Raw genomic sequence first — 26,763 nt, forward strand, 5'->3', positions numbered from 1 at the left:
TGTGTGTGTGTGTGTGTGTGTGTGTGTGTGACAAAATAATAATCAGGAAATAGATGTCATGAATATTTAGAGTAGCAGAGAACATAAAACCGTGGGAGGGGAGAAAATGATGTAAATGTAGGAAATTCTTTTTAAAAATTACTCAAAAATGAAAAAGATTCCATTCTCCAGTGGTAGGGAGAATCTTGGAGAAGCTGGAAGGGAAATCACAATAATAATATACTGTATGAAAAAAATCTATTTGCAATAAAGGACAAATGGAAAAATAATTAAAAATAGCTAATATTGTAGTGAAAGCAGAGGGGTAAGAATAGCTTTATTCAATGGTGCTAGGCAGGGCTGACTGCTAAAAGGGAGACTAAAACAAAACAATGTGGCTAGTCCTTCTGAAGATTTTGTACTATATCAGAGAAAATAGTGGAATTAACCTGAGCCAAGGGAAGACTGAAGATTCTTGTCTGCACTAAAGCAGTATGTGCAACTTGGCAGTCATCATCACAATCACTACTTTCTCTTTTGACTAAATCTTCAAAACCAACATCTCAAAAATTGTTTGCTTTTCTCTACAATCCCACTTTTAAGGTTATTTTAAAAGATCTTAAAGTTTGCCTAAAATGTCTTGGTATTTTGGTCACAAAGTAATCCAGAAATAAACCTGTAAGTTTACTCCCACTTGATATCTGCCTGACAAAGATACCAAACAATATACGTTGAAAATAGCAATAACAAAGGAAGCTAAGTATTTTTTAAAAATTAGAAACCCAGTTAATAAATAGACAAATGAAATGAACAAGTGATTTCTAAAACAGGAAATACAAATGGCCAATAAATATATGAAAAATGATCCATATACTTAATCATTTGGGAAATCAAATCATATCTATAACGAGATTCCATCTCCCACCAGACAGAATTATGACAAAAACAAATAAATGAGAAGTGGTTTAAAAAAAAAAACATTTTTTTCGAACTAAAGGTTGGAATACAGACTGCTTCAGCCACTATGCAAATCAATGCGGAGCTTCCTCAGAAGAGTGAAAGTACACCTGCCATATGATCTAGGTGGAAATCCACTTAAGGGACTCGGCGTGGTACAGAAATGCCTGCACAATCATGTTTGTCATAGAACTATTGATGAGAGCCGCATTTCTAGTCACCATAGATGTCCATCAGCAGATAGAGAAAAAATGAGTTATATATACACAGTGGATTTAACTCAACCATAAAAATAACGAAATTATGTCATTTGTTGCAAAGGAATGAAACCAGAGACTAACATAATAAGCAAAACAAGCCAGACTAAGAAAAACATCACTTCTTATCCTGTATAGACATCCTATGATTTATTAATCCATATAAGTAAAATAAATATAGGCCATTGAATAAATCAATAAAAAATACATCTTTTTTCTAACTCATATTAAAAAGGGGAGATCATTATTACATCTATCTTAAAAAAAGTTATGAAAAAAGGTAATTTTTGAATCAAGGACATCATTAATTAGAAAAGTAGTTGATATTCCACAAAAGATAACCTTTTTTATTCTGCTTGTGTATCCTTGAAAAATATAAAAAAGTTATATAAAGGGGTTATTTTAATTGCAAGCATATCTTTGCAATTAGACACATGGCTAAAATGAACAAATTTTTTACATTATTTGAATAAATATGAAGGAAGAACTGTTGAACAAAAACAGTTATGATTGCTTCATATGACATCAAGATTCAAGTTTAAGAATTTTTCCCCACTTGTGCTGGCTAGTTTTATATCAACTTGATATAAGCTAGAATTATCTGAGAGGAGGGAGTCACAATTGAGGAAATGTGTCCATAAAATTGGACTGTAGGCAAGCCTGTAGAAAATTTTCTTAATTAGTGATTGATGGGGGAGAACTCAGTCTATGGTTGATGGTGCCATTCCTGGGCTGGTGGTCCTCCAGTGCTATCAGAAAGCAGGCTAAGCAAGCCATTGGGATTAAGCCAGTGGCTGGCACTCCTCCATGGCCTTGATATTAGCTCCTTCATCCAGGTTTGCACCCTGTTTGAATTAAATGATGAGCAATGCTGCAGAAGCATGAGCCACATGAACACTTTCCTTCTTTGATCATGCTGTTTCATCACAGCAGTAGAAACCCTTCTTCTTACTGCAGTAAAACACCATTTCTTCTCATTTTTCACCAGCTTTCATGTAACGGATAATTTTTGTATGGCTACTGTAGTTTAAACTTCCCATCTGAAGTTTAATGTGGATTTCAAGGTTGATGGCCCAGCAAACCAATGTTGATGAAGAGATTTGCTTGAGTAATTTAGCAGATGTGAAACCTGAGAATGCAGGGAAAAGAGACTGGTCTTCTGGTCATCCAAAGAATTATATTGACCCAAATGTGCCCAACTCCATGACAGCTGATTGAACTTTGACATATCTGCATAAGACAGTATTATTCAATAATAATAAAAACGCAATCAAGTACTGATGATGCTTCACCAGAGATGAACCTCAGCATCATGCTAACTTAAATGAACCAAATGTCGAAGCCAATGTGTGACATTTAATTAAAAATTCAGAAAAGAAAAATTGTTAAAAAAATAATAATATTGACTGCTTCTTGGGCTGATGGAGAAATCAGCATCAGGGAAGAGTGATAGATGGGCTGACAGGTGGTCTACGTGAGCTTTAGATGAAGTTTGAACAAACTCTGGGCATTTTCTAAAGAGCACTAAATCAGACACTTCCCTGTAAAATGGGCAGATTTTGTGATTAAAATAATACATATCAGTAAATCTGTTGAAATCAGTATCGAAGGGACTCTAGCTGGCCAAAGCATGGCCAACACAGCTCTGGCAGACCTTCCCTTTCCCCTATGCCCTCTTCCTTGCTAAAATCTCTTTAGGTTTCATTCTTAAAGCTAGACACCAAGGCCTGTTCCCTTATCTGGCCACTTTTTCTTTTTGAGGCTGACAACCAAGGTCGAGCTATAAGTATTAAAGTCCAGCAGTCAACAGCCCCCTTTTGGCCACCCTAACTAACCTCCAATCAAAATTACACACTTCACACTAACAGGGGGTTTCTGAACCTTTACCTTTGTAAACTGCCATTTGCCTACTGACCAAGTCAGTCTCCTCTCTATCCAGATGCAGTACAGTACTTTGTCCCTGGGACAGATACCCCTTCCCCCTTTCTCTTGTTCCTTCCCCCTCTGTCTCCCATCTTCGTCTCTTATTCCCTAACCTTTGACCCTCTGGGACAAATAAACCACCTTTGTGCTGAGAACAGGGTCTTCAGGTGTCTTTTACTTGTCACTTTCTTTCAAGTATAACATAGGCCATTTTTTAACATACATTCATGCATTAAAATGTGAAGCTCAGAAAGAATTGAAGTGAAAAACCTGCAACAACCCATCCTAAACACAAGTTATTTATCATGAATCATGTGGTTTGTTTTCTTTCCTACTCAGTTCACTAGACCAGAGCCTATGCCTTTGGTTCAGGATAGAATCCCAGTTAACTGAGAGCAATAAGTGTGCTAGATTGGTCAACAGAGAAATTAAAGCATGTGTGAAGAGCATCAGAATTCATGATGGACACTTGGAAAACGCGTAGACTGTATAGTACAGGACCTTAAGAGATGAATGGGAATGCCAGCCTGAAGTTTCCTCCCAAAGACAGGGAGGTATATGTACTTAGAACTAATTTTGCTGCTGTAAACTGCACTTGCATGCTATCTGTAGATAACTGACTGCTACTAACTCCTAAGCCATAATTTTCTCTTCTAGTTACCCATATTTGGCCAATTGGGAAGGAAGCCTAGGTGTCCCTCATTTTTGGCAAAGGAGGAGTCAATGACAATGTCTGTCTCTGAGCAGGAACCTACACTCTGCTCCAATGATGTGTTTTGTCTAACCATAACATTGCAGGAGCAAGGCATCTCTATGTGCTTCATTTCTCTTTCTAAAAGCAAAGCAAAACAAACAACAACAACAATGCTGCTGAGCTTACTTTTACTTTATGCTCTTTAAATGAACATTTGAAACTATCTGTTTCATTCTGCTGTGCACCAGTTTCCTCCCAGACTGATACAGTCCATCCTGCAAGGAAGCTCCTTAGGCAGGGAGGGAAACAACTCAAAATAACTTCAGCTATCTCCCTATATTTGTTATGGCGAATTGTTTGGCTGCATAAGTAACTGATATCAGGAAGTAATAACCTTAATGACAAAGTTAGGATCAATTATCAAACACTTTTAATGCATTTATTTTACTTTGAAACATGCTGTATTTTAAAAAGTCTTCCCTCGATATTCTTTTTGGGTTTTTTTGTTTTTTTGTTTTGTTGTTTTGTTTTTTCGAGACATATACACATTTATTCAGTGACTTGTTTAGTATGCATGTGTTGTTGCCTTAATAGTAAAAAGGAAAAATAATCTTCAAATAATTTTCTTTTGATTAGGTTGCCTTTACCTATAATATAGAGTTGCTAATCAGATGTATTTACTTAAAATGGATAAACTCTAACCAGGCATGGTGCACATACTTTCAATCCCAGTACTCCAGAGAATCAGAAGCAAGTGGATCTCTGTGAGTTCAAGGCCAAGCTGCCCTACATAGCAAGTTCCATGCTAACTAGTGTCATGAAAACAATAATAAAAATCAAAACAAATAAACAAAAAGCAAATAACAGCAAGACAAAACATCAGAAAATGGGATCTCACATTTTAGATGGATGTTTTAACTCTTTTAAATGTAGTAGTAAATACATATGGTGTTCATAAAGGGGCATCCTACTAGCCTTTTCACAGGTGTGGATTGTTTAGTAACACTAGACTGCCTTGGATCAATACCAAAGAAACTGGCTGTAGGCAGACATTGTTGGTGTCTGAGCCTGGGACACATTCTTTTCTCCTGGTAGATGAGGATAGCTTACACATTATTTTTCCAAATTAAAAAGAAACTCTCTACATTTTTTTTCATTGTCTGTAAAGCACCACATAAGATGTCAATTGGAGCCAATATTATAAAGTAATGGAATTCCTGGAGAAAACCAAAGGGGAAAAACACACAATTTAAATGAGAGAATAAAGCAAAATGCTTTTATTAGCCACAGTAAAAGAGAACTTGGATGAATCCCCAATGAAGGCCTTGGATTTAAAACGTTTTCATGCCTAATATAAACAAAGCCATTTATTCGCAAAGACTCCCTAATGTGCCATTATGTAGTTAAATCAGAATATTTTCAATGACATTCCATTAATGTGCTTTGTTGGGAAAAAAAAAAACCCTCCATGTCAAATGAATACAATAATGTTTTCTATCTAATAAGAAAAAAAGTCTTTTGAAATTTATTTTAGCCCTCTAATGGTGAGGGTACCTCTATATGAACCTACAGGATATAAAAATTAAAATGAAGGTGTACTCCCTTCATAATTCACTGTTTCAAAAAACAGCTAAAATTTGCACTGTCCATTTTGATAATGTTTTGAAATTACAAAGTGGGCTTGTATAGAATGGAAAAAGCCTCTTCATAGTAAAGGACTTGACTCTTCAATGTTTTCAAGACTAATTACCAGCCCCTGTTCTGATTATCTCTGCCCTCTTCCTGTTTGATTTACTCTCCACCCTAAACTCAAGCATGAAGCATAGGACCAAAGCCACCTCCATAAGTAGTCCAAATAGTGGACCTAGGGGCCTAGACATCCAACTCTTTAATCACATCACAAAGATACAGCCAGTCATATATACTATGATTCACTTTTATAAGTGAAATTTGTAGGCAGATGTTTCTCTCCCACCTACCAGTTCTCAAACAACTAACTCAGAGGCTGAATATGAATTATAAATGCTCAGTCGATAGCTCAGGCTTGTTATTAGCTAACTCTTACATTTAAATTAACCCATATTAGTATTTATGCTTTACCACAGAACAGAGTAGTTCCTCTATAAGCATGGCATGTTCATCTCTTTCTCCCTCTGTGTCTGGCTGGCGACTCCTAACTCCACCCTTCTCCTTCTCATCATGCTTAGTTTGGTTGCCCCACCTATACTTCTGGCCTGGCTACTGGCCAGTCAGCATTTTATTAAATCAATTTGAGTGACACATCTTTACAGTGTACAAGAGTATTATTCCACAGCAAAGATTTGTTTAAATTATCTCTATTCACTAACACTCCATCAAATGCTCACCTAAATCTTAATATTAAAAGGATTTTCATCTCACTCAGTAAATTATTAAATATGGTCAAGAAGTCTCTAATTTTGTAACAATATAGAGAAAAGGTATTCAATGTATTTTTGGATAGTGTGAATTTGTACAGAAATACAGTAGATAATGGTGTACCACTGATTTTTAGTGTCAAATGGTCAGTCCTGAAAACATGCATAAAAGTAATATTATACAGACTGAGCATGTTATATTGAAGAATATGTATGCATATATATATCACAAATTGCTAAATGGTCTTATTAATGAAAAACCTGGAGCCAGATATTGGGGTGAAAGCTGAAAGATCAAAGATATAGAAAAGCCAGCCACAAGTTCTTACCACTAAGAAATCATCAGCCCAAGAGAGACCTACTTCCTGTACACTCATGCCTATATACCTTTCTGTACCCCGCCATCTCACTTCCTCTTTCCACCCAGATATAGCACTTCCTCTTTCCACCAAGCTCTATCACTTCCTGTCTGTCTGAATAGACCTCCAGACCTCTATGTTTAACTAGTGCTGGGATTAGAAGCATGTGCCACCACACCTGGCTCTGTTCGCAGTGTGGCCTTGAACTCATAGAGATCCAGATAAATCTCTGCCTCTCTAATGCTAGGATTAAAGGTGTGTGCTACCACTGCCTGACTCTATGTTTAATACAATGGCTGGCTTTTTCCTTTGATCCCCAGGCAAGCTTTATTTGTTAGAGCACAAATAAAATAATCACCACACATATATGCATGCAAAAACAATTAGTGAAAAAAAAAAGAGGCCATAAAAAGTATGAAAGCAGGAATGGGTGTATGGGAGAGTTTGGAGGAATAAAAGGGAGATGAGAAATGTATATATTATAATTCCCCAAATAAAATAAAAGATATGGACATAAATAGGAACTAAAAAATGAGAGTTCTTTCTCTGGCTTGGTAAAGTACTTCAAATAAAATAAAACATTCTAGATGTTAATCACTTCATTTAATATTTTAAATAGTAAAAATATTTTTTAAAACATTACATTATAAATTTTTATCAAAATCAATGTTTGAATAAAATATAGTAGACCATATAAATGAATATGAGGTCTATGTGTTTTAATAGGAGTATTCTCAAGGAAAGGTTAATGAGAAGTATATTTTTAGAGTAAAAAATTAAGAAACTATTTGTTTGAAATATTTTAAAATTATATAAAATGGTATTGATGACTTTATGGTATATATCCATGTTCAAGTTTAAAAATTAAGGGAAAATAATAACAAACTTAATACTGATCTCTACTGAGAAAGGAAGTTATTAGGGTGTGGAGATAATACTAATTTGTTAATAATATACATGTATGATGGAAAAGGACAAATCATCTGCCATATAATTAAATTTTAATATATCAATAGTTATTAAAAACTAATCCTCTTTAAAACTTGTGAAATTTTTTCCCTGAAAACTACTAAGTAAATGTCATGTATGCGAGAGCTTCACAGTTTTATATTAGAAATGAGACTACATTTCTTGCAGTGAAAAACAGTCATAAGAAGAGGACCTTCTTGAGACTGCAGAGAGAGCTCAGTGCTTAGAACATATACTGCTTTTGCATGGGACCTGAGTTCAATTCCCAGCACCCACTTCAAATGGCTTACAACTGTAACTACAACTCCAGGGCCTGCCTCTGGCCTCCATAGACACATACACATCATACATAACACGTATACATCATACATAACACGTAGATGTAACACATATACATCATACTTCAACACATTTTAAAAATAAGTTTAAAAAATAAATCTAAAATAAGAACAGAACAGGTTTTGCCATGTTCACATATCAGAGGTGACTTTACTATATTATTGTTAATTATTGTTGTGAGTTCTTTTAATACCACTATGTAATCAAAAGTATTTTTAATTATCCTCTAACAAAATTGCATATTCTGAACTTGAATGTAGTCCACAAAATGTTAGTATTAGCATTTTATAATTGTCATCAAACTGCAATTGTGTATGCACAATATAAGCTAAGTCAGGAACACATTTATATCATATGAACATTTTTATATTTATATGGTTCACAGTTATTACTTTAAAGTTACTACTGTATCATTGCTTTTCAGAAAAGTCCTCAGGAAGAGTCTTATTAACCATCCTACAATTTTGACTTCATATATTTAACCATTTGACTAAATTATTTTTAATTAAATTTATATTTTAGGATTTTGTGCATGAGTACTATATTTATATCATTTTTTGCCCCTCCTTATACCCTGTCCAACCACTCCTGAATTCCTCCAAGTGCTGTGACTGAAGTTTGCTTTGTCATCTGCAATCTTATGCTACTTTCAGGTTCTGGGACTCAACCAAAGGCCACAGAAATAACCTATATTATTGTTGCAATCTCCTTGACTCTCCTGACCAACAACTTGAAGGTGATTTCCCAAGCCTGACACTGGGGTTTTGTTAGATGACAGTCTATGTTCCTTGTTCTAAGTATTATAGTCCAACTGGCATAACTTCCAATGTGTATTTAGTTTGAAATGTATACACCCTGATATGCATGCACATGCACACACACACTGCATTTTTATGTAAACATAATGCAATTTCCTATGATTTTTCAGTCATTTTGGTTGTTATTTATTCCTTTCCCATACTTTTCCCTCTTTATTGCCTTTGCTCCTGTTTCCCAGTTAAACTATTTTATTTTTTCCATCTTTCCCCACAGAACACCTGTGTCTTCTGTACTTCCCACTAGAGCTACATATGTCCCCCATTCTTTGATTGCTTTTTGCTATCCTGGTATCTGTGGTTACTGCAGATTGTATATTTGCATAGAGGTAAGATCCACAAATAAGACAGAATGTGGGCATTTGTCTTTCTGGGTCTGAGTTACCTCATTTGTTCAGTGAATCAATGGATAATGAGAATGTGGTACATATACATAGTGAAATTCAATTCTACTCTAAAGAAAACTGAAACAATAAATTATGTATGTAACTAGACAGAAAACATTATATTGAGTGAAGTAACACAGGCCCAGGAAGACAAACGCCACATGTCCTCTCTTACTTGTGGATGCATAAATTATTTTAATTTAGTCATCAAATTACAATTACCAGCATTTAAAATTTACAATATGTAAATTATTAAAGGATAATTTAGAAAGTGCACTGGATCATGAGAGAATCCTAAAGTGATTAGTGCCATAGTTAAGAAGCTGAAGAGTGGAAAGACCATCATAATAATGGTCCAGAACAGATGTAATAGTTGTGAAAAAGAAGCCTTAGGTGTTGAAGGCGAGTGAAGGAATTAATATTAGCAAGAGAGAAGGTGATCAGCTTAATCCAATCTGTCTCAGAGCCATTTGGTTTAGCTGAATGAGAACCACAAATAATATATCTATATATACTCACTAAAACATGTTTTTCTCAGAATATGCATAAATCCTCTTTTGAGGACAGTGTAAAATATTAAGGCCTATGTTTGATTAATCTTGAATTAAGCACATTTTCTATGTACAGATAGAAATATCCAGTGTTCCACAGGGCAACAAATTAGAAATGTGTAATTTTAAAGCCATTTTAAAGTCAGAATTGCCACTTGGTGTACTATTTTGATATTTTTGAAATGTCTACAAATATAATTGAAAGATTACAAAAGCCAAAAAAAAAAAAAAAGTACAGCCCTAAAATGTAAACTTGAAATGCAGTCTGTAAAAGTTACAGTTTTCTAGCCAGTGCAGTTAGAAAGTGAGATTTTGATTTTAGTTTTAAAGTATGAAAACTAAATATGATCTTCTGCATCTGTGAGATGCTTTTACCTTCAGAGACAGGAAGAAGACCTCCCAGTGAGAACGACAGCTTCAATTGGGAGGCAGAGTCTAGAGGAGCAACTCCTGTACTCGTCATTCTGTCATGCGTGGATCGATGTTGGTGATTTTGCTTTTCAAGAGGCAGCAGAGAACATCTATGATCTGTACAGATATTGATGCTGTGGAGGGATGTGGACAGTTGATCCAAGCTGTTGGTCCCCTGCACTTGACCTTTGATGCAATAGTGTCATGGCTGAACAAGAAAATCTTCTGGGAAAAAAATATAAAACATTTTATAGTCTGTCTAAAGTGCAGTGCTCTGGAGCAGGGAACCTGGCATTTAGCTTCAGAGATGAGCCCCTGTTTGATATGTCAGAAACTTAGTAGATGATAACATTTCTTTCTGGAATACCTCTATAAAGCACAATTTGTCTTTGATTCACAATTTTTGAAGGGTTGTCAACTCTATGTGATAGTAATCTCTCTTTCTCCAGAAGAGAAGTACTTTTTTTTTTCTGAATGAAGAGTCAGTGTTTCGATGATACAAACTTGACATACAGAAAAAAACAGAAATAAAACATACAGTGCATTCACAAAATAAAATACTGTAATAAATTTGGCTTACCATAGGGAGTATCAGAAATTGTCCAGTGAAATATCCCAGTGATGGGATTAAAAGATGCATTTCAATTAGTAGACATGTTGGATAATTTATGTTTATCTAAATAAAAAGCAGAAGGAAAATCAATCATTTCGAAAACACTACCAAAATATTTTCTAGAGACAAAAATCTTTTTCTCTCTCATACAGAACATTATTAAGAACTATTAACCACCTTATCTTTAGCCAAGGTATTGATTAGACTAAAACAATTTCGTGGACTCTGGTAAAAGTCATGAGATTCTTAGATTACAATCAAAGGGTTGTTTCAGCCACAACATATCCAGCACAAAGAATATCAACATTTGGCATCAGTCACTGACATCTTCAGGGGTCCACAAGGGCAACTAAATGGGCTCTCATAAATGGCTCTACATGTACTGGAGTATACTACAGGAAAATGAACACTGGAACCCAGACCACTGAAAATTTTCTGTAAATATACCTGTCCTTTGATTCAGTTTGAGACACTACATTTATTATGCCAAGTAATGGGTAAGTATGCTTTTTATTTAGGAGAAAGATACTTCCTTTGAAGTCTGAACAAACACACTCCCCAGCAAATGACTACCTCTGAAATACAAGTCAAGGCTCTTTCCATTGTAAACATCCTTAAAATGTAGCATTTAAAATGACATTTCAGAAGACCTTCCAAAAGAAAAATTAAATATGCACGAATAATGGTTTTCCAATGGTAGCACCCCTTAGTCCTGAACTATATTTCATCTAGTTAACTCACTGTAAGAACTCCATGCTGGAAACTTCTCTACTTTAGTCCAACTAACAGAGACTGACACCAAATATATCCAGTATTACCCAGAGTATCTAACTACAGCCACTCTTAACAGGAATGAGAACAGAGTGAAGAGCCAAGTGTGCACTGTTGTATTCAATATATCCCTAGAATTTTACACTAAATCAGTCTGGGCATTCTTACTTAACTAGTTCTTAATTGATCTGGCTTGATCTAATGCATTCATTTTATTAGCTATTTCACAGATGTTGTCTTGACCCTGGAGTTAGAAGTTTAGGGCTGTTTTATCATCCATAACAACCTTGGTCAATGAGTTGAAGCTGACCTGAATGCCTCTGGGGTTGAGGAAGTTTCATTGATCAGCTAATGACTGAGAACAATTTCATACCACCTTTCTAATTGGATCCTTCCCATCTTTCAGATAATGAGTCATTTAGTGCTCTAGCAAGCTCTCCTGAGTAAACAAGGATAACCTCACTTTGCAATGTTGTGGTCCATGCTTGAACTAAATAATATACATTGTAGTCTGCTCATACATGAGAGCATTTATTGAGATTACTCCTATGTTAGATGCACATGGCGTTTTAAATAGAGGCAAATTTAAGGTCAACACTAAGTTTTCACATGAAAAGGAAAGTTTCTGATGCCCTGTGAAGTACAAAAATTCAAAATTCCAATTTTGTACTTGCCAAGTAATATAGAATAATCGTGGGCTGACTGTCCCTAAATGTGTATACTACAGTTCAAAATAGCAACAACAGCAACAAAATTGCTTGCTACTGAACTGTAAATATGTGCTGGATCTTAGCTGTTGCCTGATTTCAAATACCCACACATTAACAAGTATGCATGTAACCTTAACCCTAAATGGACTCTTGTGCTAGCAAAGTCAGTTAACCCATTTTTATGATTCCTTAGCTTACTGGCCTATTACACTGTGGACTATTGTGCAGGAGTGAGTATACATCAATTCATACACACACATATGACTACATACAGAGTCAGGTGCACATAGGTGTGTTTGTCTGTGTTTGCATTAGCGTGTCCACATACAGCACAATTATGTCTTTTCCCTTAATTTTGGCAAGTTAAATAGCAAAGCTTATTTAGAAAACTCAAGAAATTTTATTTTCAAGTTCTAAAATGTGTAATTAGAGCAAAGTGAGAAAAGCAGTGGGCTATTAGAAGACTTTTGACCCTGCATGTTCACAGGTATACTCAGGTGTGTGTATGGCTTAGAGTCCTCTCACCCCAAAGAGGGGAGTTCTGGGGATGGTTCTTTAAAATGAACTTTAGAGAAACATCTGCTCATGGTACAAAAAAATATTTTAGGAATTACACTTACTCAGAATAATTGAATTTGAATTCATTAGAGGTCAGATTGTTGTGGAACTAAAGTGTCACTTATTTTTTCAAAAGACCACTAAATTTAGATAATAATTATTTTTAATCCAGTTTTTTATTGTTGTAGGGATAAGGGATGCATTTTAAATTGTGTATCAATAAATGTATAAAAACTTTTTGTAGAAAAATTGGCAATGCTGAGTACAGAGTCTACTTTATATATTTCTTCAGGAGACAAATTTCACTTTCTCACCCAGTTAAAGGGCATTTATCACCGTTGACATGCAGATTCTGTAAATTTAATGTTCTTCCAAAGAACTTGATACCTCGTCCAATTTTTTTTCCTGACAGTAGCTTTCGTTATTTTCCTGTTAACTTTTGTCGGTCGACAGATAGTGCTGTAGAAGTGCTAATTGACAGACACGTTTTTCCGAGTGACAGATGGTGACAGAGGCACAGTTGGCTGAGTGCAGTAAAGTTAACTGTCAGAAATGGTACAGACACATCCAGAATCCCCTTTTCGGACCCACACACAGGCGCACATGCACACTCATGTTTGTGCAAGTATGCTATGCTGAATTACATATTAAAAAGTTTATGTAATTTGTAATTATAATCAATTCTCATCCTCAAAACTTAAGTTACTGAATCATATATATATATAATACTGTTCCAGAAATGATAATGCATTCAAGATTATTTTTGGATAAAAAAAATGATCCTGATAACAATTTCATAAAACTTGCTGATATTATAAATGTATGAGTAACAGTGCCCACTATTGTAATTCATCAAAATTGTCTTCATATATAAAATAGAACATTTTATTTATTATGTCACTTTAAATAAACACTGTATATCAGATTCTATTATGTGCTTTAATACATAAATATGAATATTAGTAATAAAGAAAATCATGGATTTTATTGTATCAATTCTTCTTTCACATTTTATTTTTATTTATATGAAACTGTAAGAATTATTTTTAGAACTCAGGAGGTGGAGGTAGAAGGTACTGAAAGTGCTTAGTTTGAGGCCAACCTGAGCTGTTTAGTGTGCCCCCTCTAAACACCCTCACAAGCACACACCAGCTAAAAGCTGTGAAGTAGATAAATAGTATGCATGAATCCACCAGCTTGGAAGACAGAAGGACCTCTATATACTCCTTTAGTATTCAAAGGTCAGTTCAAGAAAAATGTTAAAGCTCTCTTCTATATGTCAAATTATTAACTAGATTTTGATTATATTTATCACGAGTGTTATAAAATGGTTCCAATGGTAAATGACATCATTTGAAACTCTTACATACATATGTTCAAAACAAGTAAACAGAAAAATTAACAATCGTTTTACAGAAGGTTTATAGTTTCATCTGTTCTGTTTTACACACCTAGTTATCCAAATGGCAGTAGTATACATAAAAAGTCATAGTTCAGAGGACATGTCTAAATTCACACTCATAGCCCATAGGTTATTTCCACTGAACTGTAATGCCAGGGATGAGGTCTAATATAACAGCATATTCATTTTTAATGTCAGCTCGTTAAAATGTTTGTAAACATAGTGAAATCAAAATGGATTAAATGTCCCTGTTGCTTATTAGGAAGGAATTCTGGGACTTTTACTGGAAAATAATCTCATTAAATAGTAGACAGAACAAAATAACACAGCTTCCTTCCAAACCCAAATAAAACAGACAGAAAATGGATTCTTTAAAGCACAAACATGCCCGAGGACAGTTTTAAGAGCCATGCCATATTGCCTGCCTGAGTTTCTGTTGTCCAGTATTGAGCCACTAACCAGAAACTTTTGACATGCCTGGACAAGTCCTGAGTTATTAGAAAATAACTTAACATTTCCTTATCTTTCTGCTACACTGGCCATTAGTAACAATGCTTTGTGGTTAGGTTGCTTGGTTGGGTTGCTTGGCAACTCAACAGTCCCCTGATCTTTTCCCAAAGAAAGTTTCCTGGTCTGCTTACTATAAAACCCACCTGAGAAAAATAAAATTTTGCAGCTTGATCAGAATACTGTCTTGCTGTCAATTCTTTGTGTCTCTTGTCCCTTTCATTCCCCATTCCCCCTTCTAAGGTCTCTGCTGAAGATTCTGCTGGCCGGGACACAAACACATGAGCAAAAAGATGAATAGAGATATCACAACTACAAACCTTGAACACGATAAACTAAAGATAGGGTCTGCTGCACTGCGCAGCCCCACGAGATTATTTTAAAATTAGTTTTGGGTATTTCTTAAATGCAAACACATGATGATCAGTTAAATTTGAGTTTCAGATAAATAATAAACCCTTCTTTAGAACAAGCATATTCAAACTTTTCTGGTAATTCCATGTTTTACCTTGAAACCAGGGATCTTCAACTTAAAAAACATTATAACATAAAATGAAAAATATTGGGCTGGAGAGTTAACCCAGGGTTAAGAGCACTTGTTGCTCATGCAGATGACCAATATTTGATACGCAGAACACACATGATGGCTCACAACTGTTTCCATCCTAAAGGTTTCAGTGCCCTTTTCTGCATTTTCCAGAACCAAGCTTACACATGGCATGTATACATATATGCAGATAAAACACTCATGCACAAAAAGATAATTTTTAAAATCTATTTTTTAAAAGAGAAAGACATCAAATTACAAGCATTTGGCTACATCTGTTTCTGACAGTAAAATGTAGGAGAGATATAAGCAACAAGTGCAACATATATATAAACACACACATACACTACACACACACACACACACACACACACACACACACACACACACACACACATATATATATATATATATATATATATATATATATATATATATATATATATATGAAACACTAACATTCTGTGTGAAATAGCCTGTGGTTAGTTTTAGTGACACTCAAATGATATAGCCTATTTATATTATTCCATCTCAAGGACTGTAATGACACTCACATACACATGCATGGAGAGTTCTATTGCTGTCTAGACTGGACTTCGCAGCCCTGGGAACATAAAAGCACAGGGAAACTTTTAGGTAAATATCTCTGCACAAAAGCTGAAGTCAAAGCAAACATAAAAGCTGTCTGGATAAATAAGCATTTTTACACAAGGCAGACGTTTCTAAATAATTAAGACAATATATTGAAACTATAAGAAAGAGAAATATAACCTCAGGAACAAAAAAAAAGTAGAAAAAAATCTGAGATTGAAAAGACTAAAAATGGTCCCATAATATTTTAATGTTAAATTTGAGGAAGCATCATAAAGTAGGACAAAAAAAAAATGAAAGGAAGAAAAAAAGTAAAGACAGTGGGATCCGGTGTTAAGAGCTTTTGATACCTTCCAGGGGACCCAAGTTCAATGCCCAGTACCTTTGTCAGGTGGCTGAAAATGCCTGTAAGGCAGATTGAGAGGACTTGGCGCTTTGCTGACCTCCACAGGAACCCACATATAAATAGCATAATTCACTCAGCCACTCACACCAACAAACAAACAAATAAATACTTTTTTTTAGCTAATGGAAAGTTACACTTCTTTTAATATAAGGGAAATATTTTTGAAAAATTCACAATAATACATTTAGATACATTTCAGTAAATCAATACATAGGATCAAGTAGAATTATTAGATCATATTAAATTTGGCTACATGACATGTGCGATTACATTATAGATGTATATTACAGATGAAAATCTCACATTTTACAACTTACAAACAGTTCGGGGCATAAGAATTCTTTGTGCAAGAAGGAACCACACACAGAGCAGCAAATTATTTTTGTGGGAAGATAAAGCAAACTCAAAAAGTATGTACCAACATTCTGGTACCATTCGTTAATGGTTAAAAATGGTAAATAATCATTTTTACTATTGAACAATGTCAGCATCTTCTTTGTTACACGTTGGGTCCCATGTGAGAAACATAGTCAGTTATAAACTCATCGGCTAGTCAGTCGTGATTGAACCTAAAAATTGCATAATCTCATATCAAATTAAAATAGCATGGCAGCCTCAAGTACTTCCTCGGACTATTCTTCTGTATGGAAGAATTTCAATTACATATGTAAACATTTCTATTTTTACGCTTGGAGGCAGACGAGGAGACTTTATTACAGCTCTTTCATGGATGTTTCCTTATTGTCAGTCACATGCACCCTCCTAGAACTAGCAAAAACATGTGTTGCTAATTTCAGGAAGGAAACAGAAGCTGTTCATTAGTTGCAGTTAAACCATGGAGTTCTCTGTCAAAGTGCCAAAGCAAGGTAACCTGAATTCCCAGTGTCAGATTCTGTAAGCAAGGATGTCTGAAAGGTAAAGACGAGGGTGCAATGGACTCTAACCTAAGAAACTCAAAAAGTGACAGGGCGCATACTGCGGAAATGTCTGAACCAATTCGTTTGTCAGTTGTGTCTAGCTATCCCATGCTGCCTTTCATGCAGTAAATGCCAGAACCGCCATGGGGGTAAGTGTTGTGGGTCCACTGTTAGGCCACACCTACACTGTCAATCTTCTAAGGGAAATCTGCTTCTGCCTAGGACATTTATTTTCCCCCCAGACATCCATACTTCAGTAAGCACCTAAGCATGTGTAATAGAGCTATTTAAGTTTTAAGTCACAAAAACAATGAACTCTGTTACTTGAAATCTTCTTTCTGCAAAACATAATTCCTGCCTTTGGAGATCCAGAGTCTGAACTTCAACTTGGTAGCTGCAGGAAAGGGAAAAGGCAAATCATGCCAATGCATGAATGGCGAATACTTTCAGTTGCATAAAAGATCACTTGAACAATCAAACTCTTTGTCAAAACCATGTAATTTGTTTTTAATAGTCTTCCGAATATATATAATTAAAGGCATTTCACAATATAAAGTACCTCACATACTGAAAGTGATTTTTATGGTAAAATAAAGCCCTGGGCGGGTAAGAATAAAATAAGTATCAGTGTATTTTGTGTAAAATGCTGAGACAAGGATAAAATAAGTCTAGAAAATAATTCAGACAGTTATAAGTTTTTGAAAGCAAAAACTTAAAATTGTATTTTGAATACTGAGTTTTGAGTCTTCTTATCTCTACCAAAGTATGTTTTTCTGGGAATGCATAAAATGTCCCATAAATAATTTTGTGTAAGATGCTAAAATGGTTTCTCTGGTTCTTTAAGATGGTCCTTCTTTTTAAATGCTATGTACATTAGACATTTTTTTTGTGTGCTTTTTGTTTTTTTTTTTAGATCTGTCATATACCAAATTCTCAGAGATCATTAGGGGAAAATGCTGAGTGAGACAGTGTTCTACATTTAAAACTTTCTAATGTATCATCTGCACTTAATGTCAGTAGTCAGATGTCTGCACCAAAGGATGGCAAGGGGTATTTACCTGTGTTGTCTGCACTCAAAGTTCTTGAAGGAATCTTACTTGTGAATTTTCCATTTACCTGTTCAAGGTCCTTTGCTTTCTCTTTGCTTATTTGGAGTTTCCTTCATATTTCTATTTACTATGACATCATCCTTTTAGGACGACACATTTTTTTTTCTTCTCTAAAACAAAGTGAATCACTTGAAACAATTCATAAAGCCTTTAAATAAACTCACTTGTAAGACTACTTATGGGCCATCAATTATTTTTTAATCACTTTACTGAAAGTTTTCTGTTTGGTAACCTAGTCTAGAAGTGCAGTTCAGTGAAGTCAAACCTGTGTTCAGTGAGACGATGTCTGTTTTGGACACCACTTTCTACAGTTTCTCAGAAAGTAGTGGGCCTTTCCAAAACCTATTTCCTGAACTCTGTACTACAGACTCAAGTACTCAACTCACAAATTATCTTAATACAATCCTATGAACTTCTAAAACTCTGGCTTGAATTTCATTCCTTGACTTTATATCATGTATAATTAATTATGTATTTTTTCAAATGTTATCTGTGTGCTGACACTGCAATAGTGAGGGGTTATGATGTTTTGCAGTATATTTCATTCTTTCCTGGTGGAATTCATGGTGTTCTCTTTAAAGTTAGTTTCTGAAAAGCAGCATGGGCCAAACTTGATGAGGCAGCATATTGTTTGCCACGTTTGTCTTCTTAATTATAAAGAGAAATGTTCCACATCACACGTCTGAACAGTGGATATTAATGTGTCTGTGGTTTTCCTAAGCAGAGTCTTCTGACAGGTTATCTATCACGCACATGGCTTGATTTGCATTATCAATAACTAAGAGGAACTGGAAGGGAAGGAGATTACAGCCAATAGATTATAAACTTGATTTGCAAAAATTCCACAGGCAAAACTCTTTCTGGACACCAAATTAACAGCAGAGTCAAGGTGTAATTTACTACTGCTTTCAGGCAACAGAAAGATAAAATGCTTAATTATTTATTAAGGAAGACCTAATTAATCTTCTGAAATGACTTTGTGAGATGAGAAGGAAGACCATTATTATAAAGATAAAATATCCCGTAATTAGCAATGTAAAAACTATACTCTAATGCAAATTCAAATTTGTACCTAATGTTCCTTAATTTCAAAGTAATAATGCTGACATGTAGTGCATTATCTACATTATTCTTTATTTAATGATTGCTTTTGAATCAAGATCTCACTGCATAGTTCAGGCTGACCAGGAACTTGCAATCTTCCAGGCTGTGCCTACTGGTGCTACCATGACAGAGGTGTTACCATGTCTGAACTTATTCTTTTCTTCCTGACTAAATTGGTTTACTATTTAATGATAAGTCACAAATATTAAATGACCTGAAGCATTAGAAATAATCTTCAGGTTCAATTTGCTTTAACATTAAACTATGTATACTAAGTTTCATCATATATTTATTGCATATAAAAATATAACCAATTGAAATTATTTCTTTCTGAAAAATAGTAATTGTTATAGAAAAGGTCAATAAACAAGTTACTAAGCTGTCATGTGGAAAAGTATAGTCAAGGCATTTGAATCTTAACTATACAAAATATACTTGATATCTTTCATTAAATAAAAATTAAACATGACATGTTAATAGCAAATACTCCTTTAGTACCTTGTTCCCAAAACATCTCCTTAGAAAACTAGACCAATTTTATGTGATAAACCTGAGGAATTTTTGTACATAAAACAACTCGATACACTCGTTTAGGGTGGCAGGTTAAAAAATATGAAAGATTCAGATTTGTAGCCCTGATAGGATTTTTTTCCTTCAAACAAACAGTGAATTATCTCTGAGTACTTTTTGCATGTCCCATAGCTTTTCCAAGACTTTCTGGATCTGGAACAAACATTTTCTCCATTTCATTTCATGTTCTAATACAGCATGTTTCTCTGTAGTTCTACAGAAGTTAATGTATTTTAGAGTCTTCACTCTCAAATTTGTATTGTTTCAAGATGGAAAAAAAATGATTCTTATATTCAGAAATAATTAAAGCTACACTTAAAGCGTGACTTCCATTGTAAAAGAAATTTGGCCTATGAAGACCCAGGGAGATCTCTAAGTAACACAGACTGATGCTAGGAAGGAAGGTCGTTCTATGAAAACTGACAGGGGGGGCCCACTGACGAGAACAACTCCCACTCAGCTCATTGAACATAGAGAGCTCAAGCTGGTGCCTACGTGGAGCCTGCATCTCTACATTCTAGTCTCTTTATCTGGAGAAGGTATGCTACAGGCTACAAAAAGAGAAACCTGTATACCAACACAGCCACAAAAAACGCGATCCACGATCCACAATCAGTCCTGACAGCAAGGCGGTGCAGAACTTGTGGGAGTGGCCAACCAATGTCAGATTTATCCTGAGGCCATTCTGTCAGAGGGAGCCCGTGCCCTTCATTACTTGGATGGCCAGAAACTGGAGACTGGGTAACCCAAAGGCCTAGGTAGAACCAAACATGACTGGTCTTTAAGAAGGAAAGTCAACGAAATGATTCTTAGTGATATTCTGCTGTACTCATAAATCGGTGACTTGTCCAGTCCAGTCGACATCAGAGAGACTTCCTCTGGCAGCATATGGGAGCACATGTGGAGACCCAAGCCAGACGTTATGGGGAAAGAGAGTTTAAATTATGTTTCTATCTGGTCCTTCCCCTCAGAGATCAGGGAGCTCTGCAGAAAGTGGGAAGAAAAGACTGGGAGTCAGAGGGACTGGAGGACACCAGGAGAACATTGGACTCACACAGACTGAAGCAACATGCACAGGATATGAATGCTTTGTATCAGATCCTCTGCATATATGTTATGGCTGTTAGCTGGGTGTGCCTGTGAGATTCCGAATAGTGGAAGTGGGTATATCTCTGGCTCTTTTGCCTGTTTTTGAGACTCTTTTCCTCCTATTGGGTTGCCTTGTCCAGCCTTGATATGAGGGCTTTTGCCTTGCCTTGTTTTGCATTGTTTGGTCCTGTTTGGTTGCCATCTTCTGAAGGCATAACTGTTTTCTGAAAAGGAAATCAAGTGGGAGTGGATCTGAGAGAGAGGGGGGCTGTGGTGAGCAAGGAGGAGTGGAGGGAGGGGAATTTGTGTTTAGAAAGTATTGTGTGAGAGAAGAATCTATTTAAAAAACAAAACAAAAAGACAGAGAGACAGGAAGGAAGGAAGGACGGACAGAAGGAAGGAAGGAAGGAAGGAAGGAAGGAAGGAAGGAAGGAAAGGAAGGAAGGAAGGAAAGGAAAGAAGAGAAAGAAAAAGAAAATAAAATACCTACAATGTCCAGACAGAAACCTTGGAATAGCTGGAGTCTCTTCAAGACCCTGAAGAAAACCATAAGTATGCAGACAAACAACAGAAAGCCCAGAAAAATTCCCCTTGTAATGTTGATGATATGGACAGTAAAACATGACGATGATACCCAAGGAAGTAAGCACATGCCTAATACTTACAAAATGACCAAGACTATACATATCTGTAGGACCTGTCTGCAGATTGTACAACAAATGTCACATTTTTACACAACACCTGTCCTATAATGGTTAAGAGATGAAAAAAATAGGTGATTATAGCCAAGATAGTATATTAATCATTACTATGTTTATCCCTTATTAAATGACTTCCTTATTTGTTGCCCCAACATCCTTTTATAGATAGCAACCAATTCTCAAAATAAGGAAGTAATAAATAAAAGAACAGAAATGAAATAACCTCTTATATACAGCTGGTGGGAATGTATTATAGCAATAGTATGAAAATAGAGATAAAAAACAACTATTGGTTGGGTTTTCAGCTCTAAAAACATACTTACAAGAAACTTCATATGGATTCAAAAGGTTTTATAAATACATATATATATTATATGTGTATGCATGTATAAAAATACATGTATGCATACTATAACAATTAGAGGATACCAAGTGAGTCCCAGGAAAGGCGCAAAGCTACACAGAGAAACCCTGTCTCGAAAAACAAAACAAACAAACAAAAAAAAACAATTAGAGGAGAAAAGAGAACATGTATTTGAAGGAGAGTGGCCTGAGGTATATGGGAGAGTTTCAAGGAAGAAGAGAGAAGCAAGAAATTTATTTAAATTATAATCTCAAAAATAGAAAAATAAAAAATACATAATTACCACATGACCCAGGTGAATAACTCCTACATATAAAAGATTCTAAATCAATATAACACAAAGGTTCCTGAACATATATGTTTACTGAAACACAGTTCACATTGTCCATTGTGTTATGTAATCTGCCAGTATTTATTAGGAGGTGAACAGGTAAAGGAAATGTAGTAAGTGAGTATGTGTGTGTGTGTGTGTGTGTGTGTGTGTGTGTGTGTGTGTATGTGTGTGTGTGTGTGTACATGTGTGTATGTGTGTGTCTGAGAGATTTAGCCATAAAACTATAAATTCATGGCATTTGCAGTAAAATATGACTATAAAGGAGCTATTTCTATTTGCTTCTCTCTCTAGTCCATTTTCTATCCATCCTTGACTAATTCACAGGTGTTCATGAAGTAGATTTATTCTGACTCTAATAACAAGCAGATAAACAGATCCAGTTATCTTCCTTTAGCTTTGTTTCTATAATAGCAAATAATGTCTTTCCTTTTACCTAGTGGTGGCTACTATATCTGTTTAATTTTGAATATTTATGGTATACAATATTATCTGTCTATATGTAGTGAAATTATATATAAGTAAAGGAAATTAATGGTTTTACTTTCTCACATAGCTACTTTTGTCTATATGTGCCATAAATACACAAATGTCTGAAAGAAAAGACAGGCTAAATTGATTCTGGTGTAATGGAAATCACATGGGCCACAGTGATTTCCATTAGAAGCCTGTGTTTTTGCTGTAGTTTTCTCTGTAAGCATTTGTTTTACAAATTTTCTTCATCTCATTAAAACTTATTATTTTTATTGCATTTTTTTAGCATCTCTAGTACAAATTTCTGAAGAGGTGACTATGCTGATATACTTTAACTCATTAAGGAGATGTTTTTCTGTAAGTTGTTTGTGTGTGTTTTATACTGAAAAATTTTATTATGTTCAGAAAACTGAAATAACCAAGAAATGTATATAAGTATACTTGGTGATTTCACATTTTTTTGTTTTTGAGAATGTGCAGAATTATAATTATAATTATTTTTATTAGAAACATTACAGTTAGTGTCACTTTAAGCAAATTATAATATTCACACCTGGTGCTGCTCATTATGTGAGCACTTGGTCACATTTCTTAATTTCATTACACTTCATATTTCTCACTTGCAGAGTAAGAAAAATAATAATTTTATGTACAGGATTGTATTGAGATTCTATAAGAAAATAAATATGAAGGATTATGATGGGGCTTTTATATGCCATGAACAACATAAATTTCATAAAAAAAATATACAGTATTCATGGCATTTGAAAATCTTAGTTTATAGGACTGATACCATTGATATATATATATATATATATATATATATATATATATATATATATATATTATGGAAATGAATATGAAAGCAAAACAGTTTCTCAGAAAAGATAAAGATTGAAATATGTATCAGAACTACAGTTGATACTTGGAAAGAGGGGAGTGGCTTTGGATGAGAAGTGGGGAGAGAATATTACTACTGCATAGAACTAGCTACATTAATAGTCTTAAGCTAGTCAAGAGTTGAGCAGGCCACTCCTACTTCACAGAGGTGTTTGACTCTCATTAAATTCTACAAAAAAACTAAAATCAGGTTTTAAATTCAGAACACAAATTATGCACATATGGGCTGTGTTACATAGTGTAAAAATGTTATGTATCAATAAGGATGGTGGTAATTTTTTTCTGTACTTTGAGGCTGTATATTAGTTGTTAATTTGACAGGAACTACAATTATCAAAAAGATGAGCCTCTAGGCAAGTCTTTTAGGTATTATCTATATTAGGTCATTTGAAGTGGGAAGAACCAATATAATTCTGGAGAGCACTATTTTCTGGTCTGGTGTCCTAGACCACATATATGAGAATGCAGCTGGGTAGCACTGTTCATCTCTCTCTGAATCCTGACTATGGATGCAGTATGACCAGTCTAGGATTTGCCCTAGAACTCTAAGACAAAAGAGACCTCCTTTCTTTAGCTTGCTTTAAAAATAATTTGTGTTTTTAACTGTAATAGAATTGTATCACTTTCATCCTTCCATTTCTTCCCTCCAGCCTCATCCAGCTCCTCCAAACTATTGTCCTTTAAAACCCTCCCTTCTCCTGCCTTCTCTCAAGTTGATAGCCTTTTTTCATTTATTATTGTTAAACACACACACACACACACACACACACACACACACACACACACACACACACGTTTCTGCATTGTAGCTGGAAATTTCTCTAGTATTGCCTTATCCAGCAGTCCAGCAGTCTGGACAAATTTTTCCCACCCGAGGTCCCGTAACTTATTATAAAATAATTACACAGAAACTTACATTAATTACAAACTGTACAGCCTATGGCTTCAGCTTTTTGCCAACTAGTTCTTTCATCTTAAATTAACTCAATCCTATTAATCTACATGTTGTCATATGGCTCTCACGTTACCGATCTGCTAGCTAGCATCTTGATGCTCCTTCAGCAGTGGCTGGTGCCTTCCTGACTCTGCCCTTTTTCTCTCTGTATCTCTGCTAAGATTTCCCACCTTGTTGTCAGATTTCTTGCCACAGGCCAAAACAGCTTTATTTATTATCCAATGGGAGCCACACATATTCACAACATACAAAAAGACATCCCACGATACTGTGTGTTTTCATAAACAAATATAGATACAACATACTGAGTCTGTTCCTTTTTTAAAAAAATCTCTTATTTTTTAAGATAATAATAATTTTATATAATTGCCCTCCTCCTTTTCCTACATGCAAACTCTCTTATATACGAATCCACATTGCTTTATTTTAATTTCATGGCCTCTTTTTCTCTAATTGTCTTTCTCTAATTGTGACATTGTTGGGCTATCACTGATTGAAACAGGTATTTGTCTTAGCTGCTCCATGATAAAACACCTAAGAAAAGCAACATAAAGGATTTATTTTGTCTTAGGCATCTCAAAATAATACAAGCTAAAGTCATGTGAGAAGAGGGAACCTCAATTAAGAAAACACCTTAATAAGATCTCATGGTAGATAAGATTGTAGGGAATTTTCCAATTAGTAATTGATGGGAGAGGTCCCAGCCCAATGTGCTATTCCTGAGCTGGTGGTCCTGGGTTCTGTAAGAAAGTAGGCAGAGCAAGCCATGTGATGCAAGTCAATAAACAGCACCCCACAATGGCCTCTGCATCAGCTCCTGCCTCCAGGTTCCAGCCCTGCTTGAATTCCTACTCTGACTTCCTTCAGTGCTGAACAGCAATGCACAAGTGTAAGCCAAATAAATCCTTTCCTCCACAACTTGCTTTTAGTCACAGTGTTTAATCTCAGCAATAAAAGCCCTAACTAAGACAGTTTTCAATCCCCTCACTAAGGTTCAAAGAACATCTTGGTAAAGGAAGCAGAAAACAGATAAAAGTCCAAGATTAAAGAAGAATTTTGTGAAATGTTCCTTCTGGATATGACATAGCTATTGAGCTTATGAACTCCCAGAAGCTGTGGATACCTGTACAAAGCCTGCATAAAATTGAGGTAAAAAGAAATTCAAACACGGAAGTAGGAGGAGTTCGTGAGATCCTCATCCCTAACTGAGGAAGTAATGGAAGATGACTCTTCTTGGAGAAGCATTCTTATTTGGAGGTATTCCACTGGTAGGTTGCCCATTCCTCGTAGATGGCCCCAAACACATATATTTACGGGCTACAATATTTAGATTCAGTCAATTATTAAAAAATTTAAACAAGAAAGACCATGAAGTTGGACGAAATTCTGATAGGATGTTTAAGGAAGGATTCAGGGCAGTTGGAGAGAGGATAATGTGAGGTGGATAGGGTCATATTTCCTTATATACACATGTGAAATTCCCTCAAAAATAATTTAAGAAATAGAAATAATTTAGAAAAGTTCATATGCTTCTCTAGCATGCATGAGGTCAAGTGGTCAATCCTTAGCACTGCATAAACTGAGTATCTTGGTGCACACCTCTAATCCAAGCTCTGCAAAATAGAAGTAAAAGGATCACAAGTTCAAGGTCATCCTTGGCTACTTTGGGGGTTCAAGGCAAGCTTGGGCTTTCTTTTTCTACAAAAGAAAAAAAGGAAAGAAAGAAAAGAGGAGGTAAGAAAAACACATAAATTAAAAAGATATGTCAATGAAATATACTCCTTAACCTTGTAAAGTACAAGCAAACTGAAGTATCAGATTAGCATTATCAAGGCCTAACTAAGAAAAAGATCACTACCTAGTAACCGGAGATGAAATTTAGCAACAAATTATAAATATTTTAAGTGTTTACATTAATAAAAATAAACCAAACATACAGGATTTTTCATGCAAGTAGATTCAGTGCTTTATTTTATTTTCAGCCACTTGTTTTTAATAAAGAGTGTTAAACCAGGGCTGCATAACTGCACTTATCAAAGAGAAAGAAAATATTGGAAATAAAGACAATGTATTCTGAAAAATAAACATGAAGAATATTTCTTCTAGAT

The sequence above is a fragment of the Peromyscus eremicus genome, chromosome 14 (assembly GCF_949786415.1).
Source record: "Peromyscus eremicus chromosome 14, PerEre_H2_v1, whole genome shotgun sequence".
Taxonomy (NCBI): Eukaryota; Metazoa; Chordata; class Mammalia; order Rodentia; family Cricetidae; genus Peromyscus; species Peromyscus eremicus.